General features: G+C 45.9%; 1 protein-coding gene across 3 annotated transcripts in view; it reads right to left on the bottom strand.

Moving 5' to 3' along the window:
* The window catches only part of LOC143281283 (FMRFamide-activated amiloride-sensitive sodium channel-like), a 158,862-nt gene that overhangs the window by 44,342 nt on the left and 102,020 nt on the right, over positions 1–12,500 (bottom strand). For 2 of the 3 annotated variants that reach the window (XM_076586416.1, XM_076586414.1), the window contains one exon: positions 1,740–1,875. The exons of the other annotated variant lie outside the window; for it this stretch is intronic. The gene's annotated coding sequence lies outside the window, so the exon portion shown is untranslated. The remainder of the gene's footprint in view (positions 1–1,739; positions 1,876–12,500) is intronic. 3 annotated transcript variants of the gene reach the window in all.

The following is a 12,500-nucleotide window of genomic DNA, read 5'->3' on the forward strand; positions in this document are numbered from 1 at the left end:
CGGGTTGAGGTAAGGGCTGCCAGGGAGTGGGAGTAGAGGGGGTGGGGGTGGGAGTTAGGGGTTTCGTTAAGTTTCATCGTCCAAATGGGTTTCATCAAAACCAAAAGCGGGGTGCTTGCTCTGAATTCATTTTTTTGGGATGTTCTGGAGACGTGAAACAGAATGAGGAAGAAAAGCAACAACAAACAAACAAAACAAAGTGAATGACTGATCTACAGAAGCGTAGGCCTACCTGCACTCACTCACTGCAGTGTTAGAAGATGCCGGCCAAGTCATAGATCATGATACCTGGTAGATCGACTTTCAACAAACACAGAAAGGTGGGGGTGGTGGTGGAAGTTCTGAGTAGGATATTATATACGATTTAAAAAAAAGAAAGAAGAGATATCAGCCTCTGCAACTAATCGTCCCATCGCAGTAATGACAAAACAATTGCACTGAGATGGCCATATAATGGGCTCTATCATAAAACAATACAGTAATGTCGCATTACAGGCTAGGTATGCCTAACTCAGTAACTGTAAACGGTGCAGTCGAAGCGACCACTTCAATGTGTGTATTGTACAGACAGCAAGTTGTACGGTCATCAAATTTAGCTCTTCTGTTTTTGAAGGCTTTCTCCGATTAGTTGCACCAGGAAATGTCTACTACTTCTTTTCAACGTTTTTTCAACAGTTGAAATAGCAGGAGTACCTGAGGGTAAATGCGAACAGGCAAGTCTAATTGAGAACGATGGGTTGGGAACATGTGTACAGTCAAAACAGAAGCAGGTCTTGAACTCATTAGACATAAGTGGAGTGATGGCCTAGATAGAGGTAACGCGTCCGCCTACTAGTAGGAAGCGAGATAATATGAGCGCGCTGGTTCGAACCACGGCTCAGCCACCGATATTTAGCGCACGTAAAATAACCCACGACAACAAAAAGGTTGTTCCTGGTAAAATTCTGTAGAAAAATCCACTTCCATAGGAAAAAACAAATAAAACTGCACGCGTGCGCGCAGGAAAAAATGTTTAAAAATTGGGTGGCGCTGTAGTATTGCGACGCGCTCTCCCTGGGGAGAGCAGCCCGAATATCACACAGAAATCTGTTGTGACGAAAAAAGAGATACAATACAGTTTCAGTTTCAGTTTCAGTAGCTCAAGGAGGCGTCACTGCGTTCGGACAAATCATTGGAACATCGCACAAGACTGTTGTATTGTTGGCTGGAGAGAGGGAGAGAGAGAGAGAGAGAGAGAGAGAGAGAGAGGGGGAGAGAGAGAGGCGATACGAACGAACAATAGAAAGAGAAACAAGCACAAAGAGAGAAACACGCTCAGAGAGACATTCAGAAAACACACACACACACACACACACACGTACACCACCACCACCTCACTTTCCCTGCTCTTCCTCAGTCCGCCACAATCTCCAACTCTCCCCCCCCTTCAGCCCCCCCCGCCCCCCCCCCCCCACACACACACGTACATCTCCCATTACCTTGACCAACCATTGGTGCAAGCATATCATCATGTTAACAGCCCATGTGATGCATACCACCGCCAGAAACCGTACAGACAGACAGAAACCAATCTTCATTCTCTGACAACCACTGCACTCCCCCCCCCCCCTCCACCGCCCACACTCCCACCAACATAGTTTGTTCACCACCACCACCATACGCACTCTGTTTTGACAGCAAGCACACCTGTGTGAAGCAGCCGCTGTGTTTTGGATTGGTGTGTGTGTGTGTGTGTGTACCTCTCTCTGCGAGCGTTTCCCCTTTCCCGGCCCTCTGGAGATGAGGACAAAGCCAATAATAACGCCCTGTCGCCGGGCTGTGTCTTGGCTTCAAAAGGGCTCCGGGCCTTTGTGAGAGCTGTTGTTAGTTTGCACTCTGGAAAAAACAAAACAAATGCACTCTTTTCAGGAAGCCGAAAACAGACTATACTAGACTGTATACACAAATATACGAGAGAAACACACACACGCGCGCGCGCGTAAGCCAGCATGGATGTCCCTTTCAGCCTTTCAAGCATTCGAGAGTTAGCTGCACAGATAGTCACACACACACACACACACACACACACACACACACACACACACACACACACACACAGAGTCCATGACTACAGGACTGCGATTGCGATCTTCTGTGACCGAAATGGATCTCACCCGTACCCCACACTGCCACACGGAAGCGAACCATGAACCATCTCATTTCATAAGAGCGCCAGGTGTGAGCAGAATGGGGTGGGTGGGTGGTGCAGAAGAAAGAAGGGGGTGGGAAAGGGGGGAACCCTCACTCAAGTCTGGCTCCGCCACTAAGCGATTATTATCGTCAGTAGGGGCGCTTAGCAGCCGGGTGGTGTCCTAGTGACTAAGAAACAGCGCAGGGTCTCCAATGGTGTGTGGCCTTCTGGCGACCTAGCATCGATGGTTCCGTATGGACTGCCGACCTGGGTCTGCGATTGAAGAACCCGCGTGTGGTGGCTGTGTATGGGGGACTGGGAATGTCGGCAAGAACGCAGTGGGAGTAATGCCACAGGTTGGGTGAAGATGTGAGGGAGGGGGAAGAAGAGATGGGATGTGAAAGAGACAGGCAGAAGAAAAAGAAAATGGGCTGTCTGTGTTAAGACGGGTGGACATGGAGGGACCGACCACACACAGCAGCCTAACGCACGAAGTGTGATGCTGCCTGCCAGTAGTCTGGTGGTGGTGATGTATGTATGGACGATGGCGTCACTTCTAGACACGGAGCCACGTGACTGCTGTCCAATAACAGTGTTCACACACTGACCTTTTCAAACACACACACACACGCACACACACACACACACACACACACACATGCTTACACACACACACACACCACACACACACACACACACATGCTTACACACACACACACATGCTTACACACACACACACACACACACATGCTTACGCACACACGCACACACATACACACACACACTGAACAAGTTTGAGAGAGCCGCTCACTGTAAAACGACAGAGGCAAATGGAGGAGAGAGAAGAGAGACAGGGGAGAGACAGAGAGAGGCAGGGGGAGGGAAGAAAGAAAGAGAGAGAGAGAGAGAGAGAGAGAGAGAGAGAGACGCTTTGATATTTTATTGTCATTACCTGCATAGGTCTATTGACAAGGGGGTGATAGGGTTAATTCTTATGTCACCACAAGTACCATACCACACTCTGCTTAATCCATCAAAACAAAACAGCTTTTATCGAAATACAACATCCTTACAATAGGGAAGCAACAAACATTAAAAAAGAAACAAAAACAAAAACAAAACAAAAAGACAAAAACACCATTACTCGACCATCCATTCTATCAACGATACTGTTCAATGTCTACCTTATTATTTGGCTTACAGTCTGAACATAAGATAATAGACGTTATACATTGTTATCCCCCTCATTTACTCTGGTATTGTTCTGAATAGTAAGACTACATCTTATTCTCTCTCTTTCCCCACTTTTCTCTCTGCTCCACGACAAAAAAAGTGCAGCGACAGACGGATCTTGTCTGTTCGGCTTGAAAGTTCGTCTTGCAGCCTTGAAAGGGGCAAAGCTGTTGTCTGTTGGCAAACACTGCTGGCTGGCTTTTGCCCTGAGCTATTTGTGGCTGGTCAATAAGAAACAACTATCTGCAATGCCAAAGGGTTTTTTTTTTTGTTTGTTTTTTTTGGTTTGGTTATTTGTTTCAATTCTAAGTTTATTCTAACCGGGGGTGGGATGTGTTTTGAGTGTGGGCGAGATTCTGCTGCCATGGCAGTCTGGCCCCTGACTGTGATAATTACAGGAGAAAGGTGGCAGAATGGTTAAGACGCTTATATGACAATAGAGTCCGTGAGGGTCTGGGTTCGAATCTAGGTCTGGACCTCTTTTCCCAAATTTGACTTCAAACAACGAACTGAGCGTCTAGTCATTCAGGTCAGACGGTAAACCGAGGTCACGTGTGCTGCACGCACTTGTCGCACTGGAAAAGAACCCATGGCAACGTAAGTGTTGTCCTCTGGCAAAATTCTGTAGAAGAAATCCACTCTGATTGGTTCACACACACATATGCGTGCGCTACTGCCGCGTGTGTCAGTGTCAGGCATAGACACTGATATCTAGTGTTTATGTGTCAGGCATCCGCCGAGCAGATGTAGTGTAGCTTTACTGACTTGTCTGAACGCAGTGACACCTCCTTGAGAAACTGAAACTGTGATGAAGTACCAGTCTTGGAACTCTCCACCCTTGCCATTATTTCCAGTCAACCGTATGTGAAAGCTGGAACCGAAATACAGCATATCGGTTAAATGAATAATTCCGGACATAATTCCCATGATTTAACTGGTACAACAGGGCTAGCACGTTGGACCTTCTTCTTCTTCTTCTGCGTTCACTCGTATGCACACGAGTGGACTTTTACGTGTATGACTGTTTTTACTCCGCCATGTAGGCAGCCATACTCCGTTTTCGGGGGTGTGCGTGCTGGGTATGTTCTTGTTTCCATAACCACCGAATGCTGACATGGATTACAGAATCTTTAACGTGCGTATTTGATCTTCTGCTTGCATATACACACGAAGGGGGTTCGGGCACTAGCAGGTCTGCACATAATTATGTTGACCTGGGAGATCGTAAAAATCTCCACCCTTTACCCACCAGGCGCCGTCTCTGTGATTCGAACCCGGGACCCTCAGATTGACAGTCCAACGCTTTAACCACTCGGCTATTGCGCCCGTCGTTGGACCTTCAATCCGAGGATCCTGGGTTCGATCCCGATATCGGTGCCTGGTGGGCAAACCGTGGAGGTCGGTTTTTTCCGATCTCCCAGATCAACATGTGTTCAGACCTGCTTGTGCCTTTCCTCCCTGCGTGTGTACACGCGTGCAGAAGATCAAATCCGCACGTTAAACAATCCACAATCCATTTCAACGTCCCGTGGGTTATGAAAACACGAGCATAGCCAGCATGCTCACCCGGCTCTGAAAACGGGGAATGGCTGCCTTCATGAGTCATCCTTCAGTCTCGGAGACGATGGTGGTGTGCTCTGGGTGATGTTTCTCCACGTCGCTGAAATGACTCAACAGACAGGCAAGTGCCGATACACACAGTTCCAGCGCCTTCGCAGGAGTTGCCAGGACGTTGCTGAATACAGCCTCGTACTGCTCTCAGTATCAGTAGCTCAAGGAGGCGTCACTGCGTTCGGTCAAATCCATATGCGCTATACCACATCTACCAAGCAGATGCCTGACCAGCAGCGTAACCCAACGCGCTTAGTCAGGCCTTGAGAGAGAGAGAGAAAAAAAGAATAAATAAAATAGAATAAAATAAATTTTAAGATAAAATAAAATATAATAAATAATAAAAATAATAGATAAAGATAATAATATAATAATAATTATTAATATTATAGTGTTTATAAGGCGCAAAATCTTGATGAAATAAAATCTAAGCACACACACACACACACACACACACACACACACACACACACACAAACCCCCAAAAACCAACAAACAAAAAAACAACAAACAAACAAACAATAAATGAAAAAAAAAAAAAAAAATCACATCAAGGTTGACCATCTCAATTCTTCTGTTTCTCATGAGTGGGTGTAGCCGCAACGCAGCGGGTTTTTTTTAAACCAATGTCTTCCTTCACTCCGACGAGCTACCGGCCTAGTTTGACGAGCCCCGTCTCTCCGAGGCAACTGGGTTTAAGACGCCAGTGACCCGCCTTTCGCCCTTTCTCCTGTAAGTATCAAAAAGCCCCGTCAGGCTCATGAGGCTAATCCACACGTGAAGGCCGGGGATGCACTTTGCTGTCCGAGGCTGTCTGAGACGCACGTCCAGCGAGCATCAGTGAGAGCTTATCCTTACTGCCCGTCCCCTGGCTTAGAGCAGCAGTTACAACTGCCTTAATGGTGGGGGTAAAAAAGGTCACACACGCGTAAAAACTCACTCGCACTTGCGAGTGAACGCAGCCCACAAACGCAACTTCTTCTTCTTCTGCGTTCACTCGTATGTACACGAGTGGGCTTTTACGTGTATGACCGTTTTTACCCCGCCATGTAGGCAGCCATACTCCGTTTTCGGGGGTGTGCATGCTGGGTATGTTCTTGTTTCCATAACCCACCGTCTTTAACGTGCGTATTTGATCTTCTGCTTGCATATACACACGAAGGGGGTTCAGGCACTAGCAGGTCTGCACATAAGTTACATTATTATGTTGACCTGGGAGATCGTAAAAATCTCCACCCTTTACCCACCATGATTCGAACCCGGGACCCTCAGATTGACAGTCCAACGCTTTAACCACTCGGCTATTGCGCCCGTCACAAACGCAACAGAAAGAAAGAAAACTATCAATCCCATGTCCACCCCCGAACTCTTCATTATCGTCAAGTCCTACGAAATGAGGTAAAGTCAGGAGTAGTAGTGCTCCAAGCTGCTGACGAAATTTCGGTTGGGTTCATTCTAAAGGAAATACATATTTCATTTTTTAATGACGGGGAAAATGTATAATAATAAATTCACGCCGACACCGTTGCTGTGTTGTTGGACTGCAGTGTGTTGGGTTGTGCTGACTGTTGTCTTGTGCTGGCTTGGATGGAGTGCCTCTGAAAAACCCGTCACTGTGGCTGTTTTGTTGCTTGGTAACTATTTAAAAGCTTCTGGTTTCATTGATATCCGGTTTGATGCAGGCTGGTGGTGGTGGTTGTTTTCCTGTCGTGCGAGAAAGGGTGGGATTGCGAGAAAACGTGGGATTGCGAGAAAAGGCGAGAAAACGTGGGGTTGCGAGAAAAGGTGGGATTGCGAGAAAAGGCGAGAAAACGTGGGGTTGCGAGAAAAGGTGGGATTGCGAGAAAAGGCGAGAAAACGTGGGGTTGCGAGAAAAGGTGGGATTGCGAGAAAAGGCGAGAAAACGTGGGGTTGCGAGAAAAGGTGGGATTGCGAGAAAAGGCGAAAAAACGTGGGGTTGCGAGAAAAGGTGGGGTTGCGAGAAAAGGTGGGGTTGCGAGAAAACGTGGGGTTGCGAGAAAAGGTGGGGTTGCGAGAAAAGGTGGGATTGCGAGAAAAGGTGGGATTGCGAGAAAACGTGGGGTTCCGAGAAAAGGTGGGATCACGAGAAAACGTGGGATTCCGAGAAAACGTGGGATTGCGAGAAAAGGTGGGATCACGAGAAAACGTGGGCTTGTTAACATGGGTCCATTCTAAAACTCCTTTCCACCTTCCTGTGGGATCAGACTCATGGACTTCACAGTCCCTTCATCGCCAAATACCCTGAAAAAGACAGACCAAACAAACAAATAAATAAACAAACGTACTTGCCGACAAACTTTGCCGCGATGACCACACGAGGTGTCTTGTCAACTGGACTTTCTGACAAAGAAAAAAAACAACAACACAGGCTGCTCAAAAACTGACGCGCGTTCGACTTTCTGACAAAGAAAAAAACACAACACAGGCTGCTCAAAAAGTGACGCGCGTTCGACTTTCTGACAAAGAAAAGAATACAACACATGCTGCTCAAAAATTGACGCGCGTTCGACTTTCTGACAAAGAAAAGAATACAACACAGGCTGCTCAAAAATTGACGCGCGTTCGACTTTCTGACAATGAAAAGAATACAACACAGGCTGCTCAAAAATTGACGCGCGTTCGACTTTCTGACAATGAAAAGAATACAACACAGGCTGCTCAAAAACTGACGCGCCTTCCCTGGTAAAATCAAATTAATAAATGGGAAAGAAAAGAGAAAATCACGAGGCATCAACAGATGGTGCATTTTATCCTTTTCAGCTTCCGTTTGAGGAAAACGTGGGAGAGCCTTCTTTCCCTCACCCCCAGTCAACCCCAAGTTTCTCAGTGACTACCCCAAATCTCTCTCTCTCTATCTATCTATCTGTGCGTACATAAAAAACAACAACAAAAAAACAACGTTGTGCTTTCTCCATTACACACGTAAAAAGTGTACATCCCCCCTCTCTCTCTCTCTCTCTGCGTGCGTGTGATCGTTCGTGTGCGTATACGTATGCGCGTGTGTGTGTGTGTGAGAGAGAGAGTGTGTGTGTGCGTGCGTCTGTGTGTGTGTGCGTGCGTCTCTGTGTGTGTGTGTGTGTGTGTGTGTGTGTGTGTGTGTGTGTGTGTGTGTGTCAGTGTATAAATTATTATGTGCGTGTGTTTCTATGTGCGTGTGGGTGCGCGCGCACGCGCGTGTGTCTGTGTTCGCGGGCGCTCACGCATTTGTGTGTGTACGTTGTTTCTCGTCAATCCCTAGACATCACTCTTACATCTAACCCCCAAACCCGCCACCCCCCCCCCCCAACCCCCCTTCCCCCGAAACACGCAGCAGTCCCAGCCAGCCACCACTCCTCCCCTCCCCTCCCCCCCCCTCCCTACAAACTTCCCCCGAAACACGCAGCAGTCCCAGCCAGCCACCACTCCTCCCCTCCCCTCCCCTCCCGCCCCCTCCCTACAAACTTCCCCGGTTTCTCTATCCTTGGAACCTGAGTGACTGTTTCTGTCTCCCTGTCTCCCAATGCACAACCCAACACGGGACGGAAGCACGAGCAACGCAAGTCTTCCTGCAGCCCGTTGAGGACCCCCAGCTAAGTTAGTAAGTGTTGCCAGGTTTGGCCAAAAGACCCAAGACAATACCAGCCTGTACAACCAAAGTAAGAAAACAGTAAGTAAGAAAAACCAACGACATGGAAAACCAAGGGAAAGGATTCAACAAATGTGGGTTGGGATGCCACGATTATTTTTCTCTGCGGCGAATGTTAAGATTAACATCGAAAACAACTGCGATTTACCGAAATTCTTCGGAGTTCAGTTCAGTTACTCAAGGAGGCATCACAGTGTTCAGACAAATCCATATACTCTACACCATATCTGCTAAGCAGATGCCTGACAAGCTGCGTAACCCAACGCTCTCAGTCAGGCCTTGAGTAAAAAAATCAACACCAACAACAAAAAACAAACAAACAAACAAAAAACAACAACAAAAAACAAACCAACCAACCAAAAAAAAAAAAAAAAACAAAAAAACCCCTAAAAGAAAACAAAACAAAAAAAACAACAGGATACATAAACAAATAAACGGACAAGCAATTCTTCGGAAATCTTTGTTAATGAACATGACACCGTCTCTCTTATCACAAGCCCATTTTCTTTTTTCTTCTTCCCGAAATAACAAAACTGGAAGTGGCGGAGTAATCTTAGTAACGCTGAAAAATTTTGTAAGGAAAAAAAAAAAAAGAAAGAAAAAAAAGTCAGTTCTGAAGTCTTCATAGAACAGACAGTTTCTTGGCCACACTGCTTTTAGTGGAGTGTTGGGCCTGGTGGTCACACCTCCAACTAGGAAGCCAGAGTATCCGAGGGCACTGGTTCGAATCCAATACTCGCCTGTAATCTCTCCCCCCCCCTCCCCCCCGCGCCCCCCACCCCCCCACCCCCCGCTTCCTCCCACAAGACCTTGAGTGGTGGTGTGGATGCTAGCCATTCGGATGGGACGATAAACTCGAGGTCCGATAAACCGAGCAGCGACTAAAAGGGTTGTTACTGGCAAAACTGTGTTGAAGAATCCATTTTGATAGGAAAACAAGTACACTTGCAGGCAGACAGTAGCAGCCCGAATTTCACAGAGAGAAATATATAGTGGCAAAAGAGGAATACAATACAATACGATGCAATACAATACAATACAATACATTTTGTTTATTCTGAGATCATTTACACCTGGACGAAACGTGACCAAAGCCGCTCTTAATTTAACTATGGCAATGTCTCATGGTAAAGTATTTCTTCCGGTTACAGTAAATATTTGACTTTGCTGTTTGTTCTTTGAAGGTTTCCATTCCAATCTTATTCATACATCAATCGACTACTCGCTGTGCGAACACTTTAAAGAACGCTGTTTCTAAATTGATCTCCCACATCTCAATGCATCCATATACTTCTGAAAATCCAAACGATTCTAAATAACTGCTTTATGAGAAGAGAAAAAGTTTGTGAATGTCTTTCTTCGCTTATATTTCTTTCGTAAAGCTTCTTTAGTGATCTCGTTAAATTGGGTTTTTGTTTGATTTTGTTTTTTTTAAAGACTGGAACCAAAAGCTCAAAGAACAAGGCTCCATCGATATGGAGCGAACATCCCCCACGTATTTCCATTCACCATAATTTCATTTGGAGTTTTTCCAGTAACTGAAAGAGATAGAGAATGGCCTCAGAGAGAGACAGAGACAGAGACACAGACAGAGACAGACAGACAGAAAGAGAAACAGAGAGAGAGAGACAAAGAAGGAGGGAGGCAGATATACAGACAGACAGACGGACGGACAGACAGAGAGACACAGAAGGAGGAAGGGAGTACGGGAGGTAGAGACAACGAGAGAGAGAGAGAGAGGGGGCAGACCAACAGACAGACAGACAGACAGACAGCGACACAAAGAGAGATTATGGACATCCAGAGACACGCTTAAAAAAAAAAAAAAAAAAAAAAGAAGAAAAGAACAGAAAGGACAGACAGACAGACAGATGTTGACACACACAGACACAGACACAACGAAGAGAAGAGAAACCTCTGCTGAAATGCTGAAATGATGAATACCCAGCAGGGGGGGTCGGAGCCGGGAGGAGCGGCAGATTTATGAAGGAGAAGTAAATTATTAAAAGTTCCTCTTTGGAGGACGGCGCCGTTGTTGCTGTTTTTCTTCTTTGTCCGAGGCGAGGGACCCGCGGGCACCTGCAGGGAATGTATAGACAGCAGGGAGGCTGGGGGGGAAGGGGGGCGGGGGCTGGGGGGGGAGGGGTTGAGGGGGGAACGGTCCGAAATCCAATAACTGTCCAGCGTGTGTTGCTGTTGCACGTGCGCGCGACAGGTCTTCATTCAGGTGTTCATTCTTTCTTCTCTCTCTCTTCTGTTTTGTTTTGTTTTATTGGTTTCTTTTCTTTGTTTCTTGTTTTAAATAATAATAATGATGATGATAATGATGATAACAACAACAATGACAATATTGATAACAATAGTAATCATAACAATAATGAATACTTGTTGGGCACTCTCCTCCCTTAAAGGGAGCTCAAAGCGCTTTATGATAAATATCAAAACACACACACGTACGCGCGCGCGCAATACCTTACAAGAAGAAGAAGAAGAAGAAGAAGAAGAAGAAGAAGAAGATTTAACGCACAAAAGCATAAAACAGATTCAAAGACTACGCGTATTACATTACTTGATTACATACACACACACGCACACACACACACACACACACACACACACACACACACACACACACACACACACACGAAGACACAAACACACACATGCACAATTGTTATAGTTGTTTTATGTTGGCGTTTATAACGTTTCCATTTTCCCTAGCGTTGTCTCTCCCTATTCACCCTCCACACATTCTCACACTTTTACTCCCCACCCCCCTCCCACAACCACTACCCCCACGGTTTTTGTTTGTTTTTTGTTTTCCGTCTAATATCACTTCAAGTGGAAAGACGTTAAACTGAAGAAGAACGAACACACAAGCACACACAAACACACACACACACGCAGACACACACACACACACACACGCACACACACACACACACATTGGAAAGGCAAGGAAGCTCTATGCCTTGGTGTTTAAAAAAAAAAAGGTGTTTTCAGACTAATTTTTAAAGAGTGAAATGCGGGAGAGTGGCGAAGATCGTGAGGTAACCTGTTCCAGACAGATGGGGTTGAATGAGAAAAAAGAAGAATCACCGAAGGATTGGGGAGCGAAAAGCCGCCGTGAATCGAAAGATGATATCATGAGTTGTCGTGGGTGTGTGTAGCTAGCTAGCTTTGAATGACTTCACTCAAATGCTGAGGGGCAGCACCCGCAAATGGAGTTGAAGGTGAGAGTTGCGACTTTGTGCTGAATGCGGGCAGAAACTGGTAACCAGTGAAGAGTTTGTTTTCTTGTTTGTTTGTTTATTTGCTGATATTTTTGCAGCTTTACTGACTACCAGATTCCGTTCACAAGAGAAAAAGAAACGAAAACGAAGAAAAAGAGTGTGCTTGAGGATGTGAATGCACGTGTGTGCGTGCAAGTATGCACGTATGTATGTGTGTGTGTGCGAATGTATGCGCGCGCTCGAGCATGTGTGTTGAATCAAAATGTCTGTTTATGTATTGGCTTGATTTTTCTTGTTGCTGTTCTTGTTGTTGAATGTGTGTGTGTGTGTGTGTGTGTGTGTGTGTGTGTGCGCGCGCGCGTGTGCGCGCCCGCGCGCGCGTTCGAGCGTGTGTGTTAAATTAAAATGTCTGTTTATGTATTAGATTGGCTTGCTGAGACTTGACGGTTTAAGCAGGTGGTAATCTAAAAATTGCAGCTGGTCAAAAAAAAAGTATAAAAATAAAATACAATAAAATAAAATAAAAAATCAGTGGGAAAGTGTAACCTAAATCAAAACTTGGTTCACGATGTCGCAACATTCTTCATTTTTGTTCAGTGTTTTTTTA

This window comes from Babylonia areolata, chromosome 4 (genome assembly GCF_041734735.1).
Source record: "Babylonia areolata isolate BAREFJ2019XMU chromosome 4, ASM4173473v1, whole genome shotgun sequence".
Classification (NCBI taxonomy): Eukaryota; Metazoa; Mollusca; class Gastropoda; order Neogastropoda; family Buccinidae; genus Babylonia; species Babylonia areolata.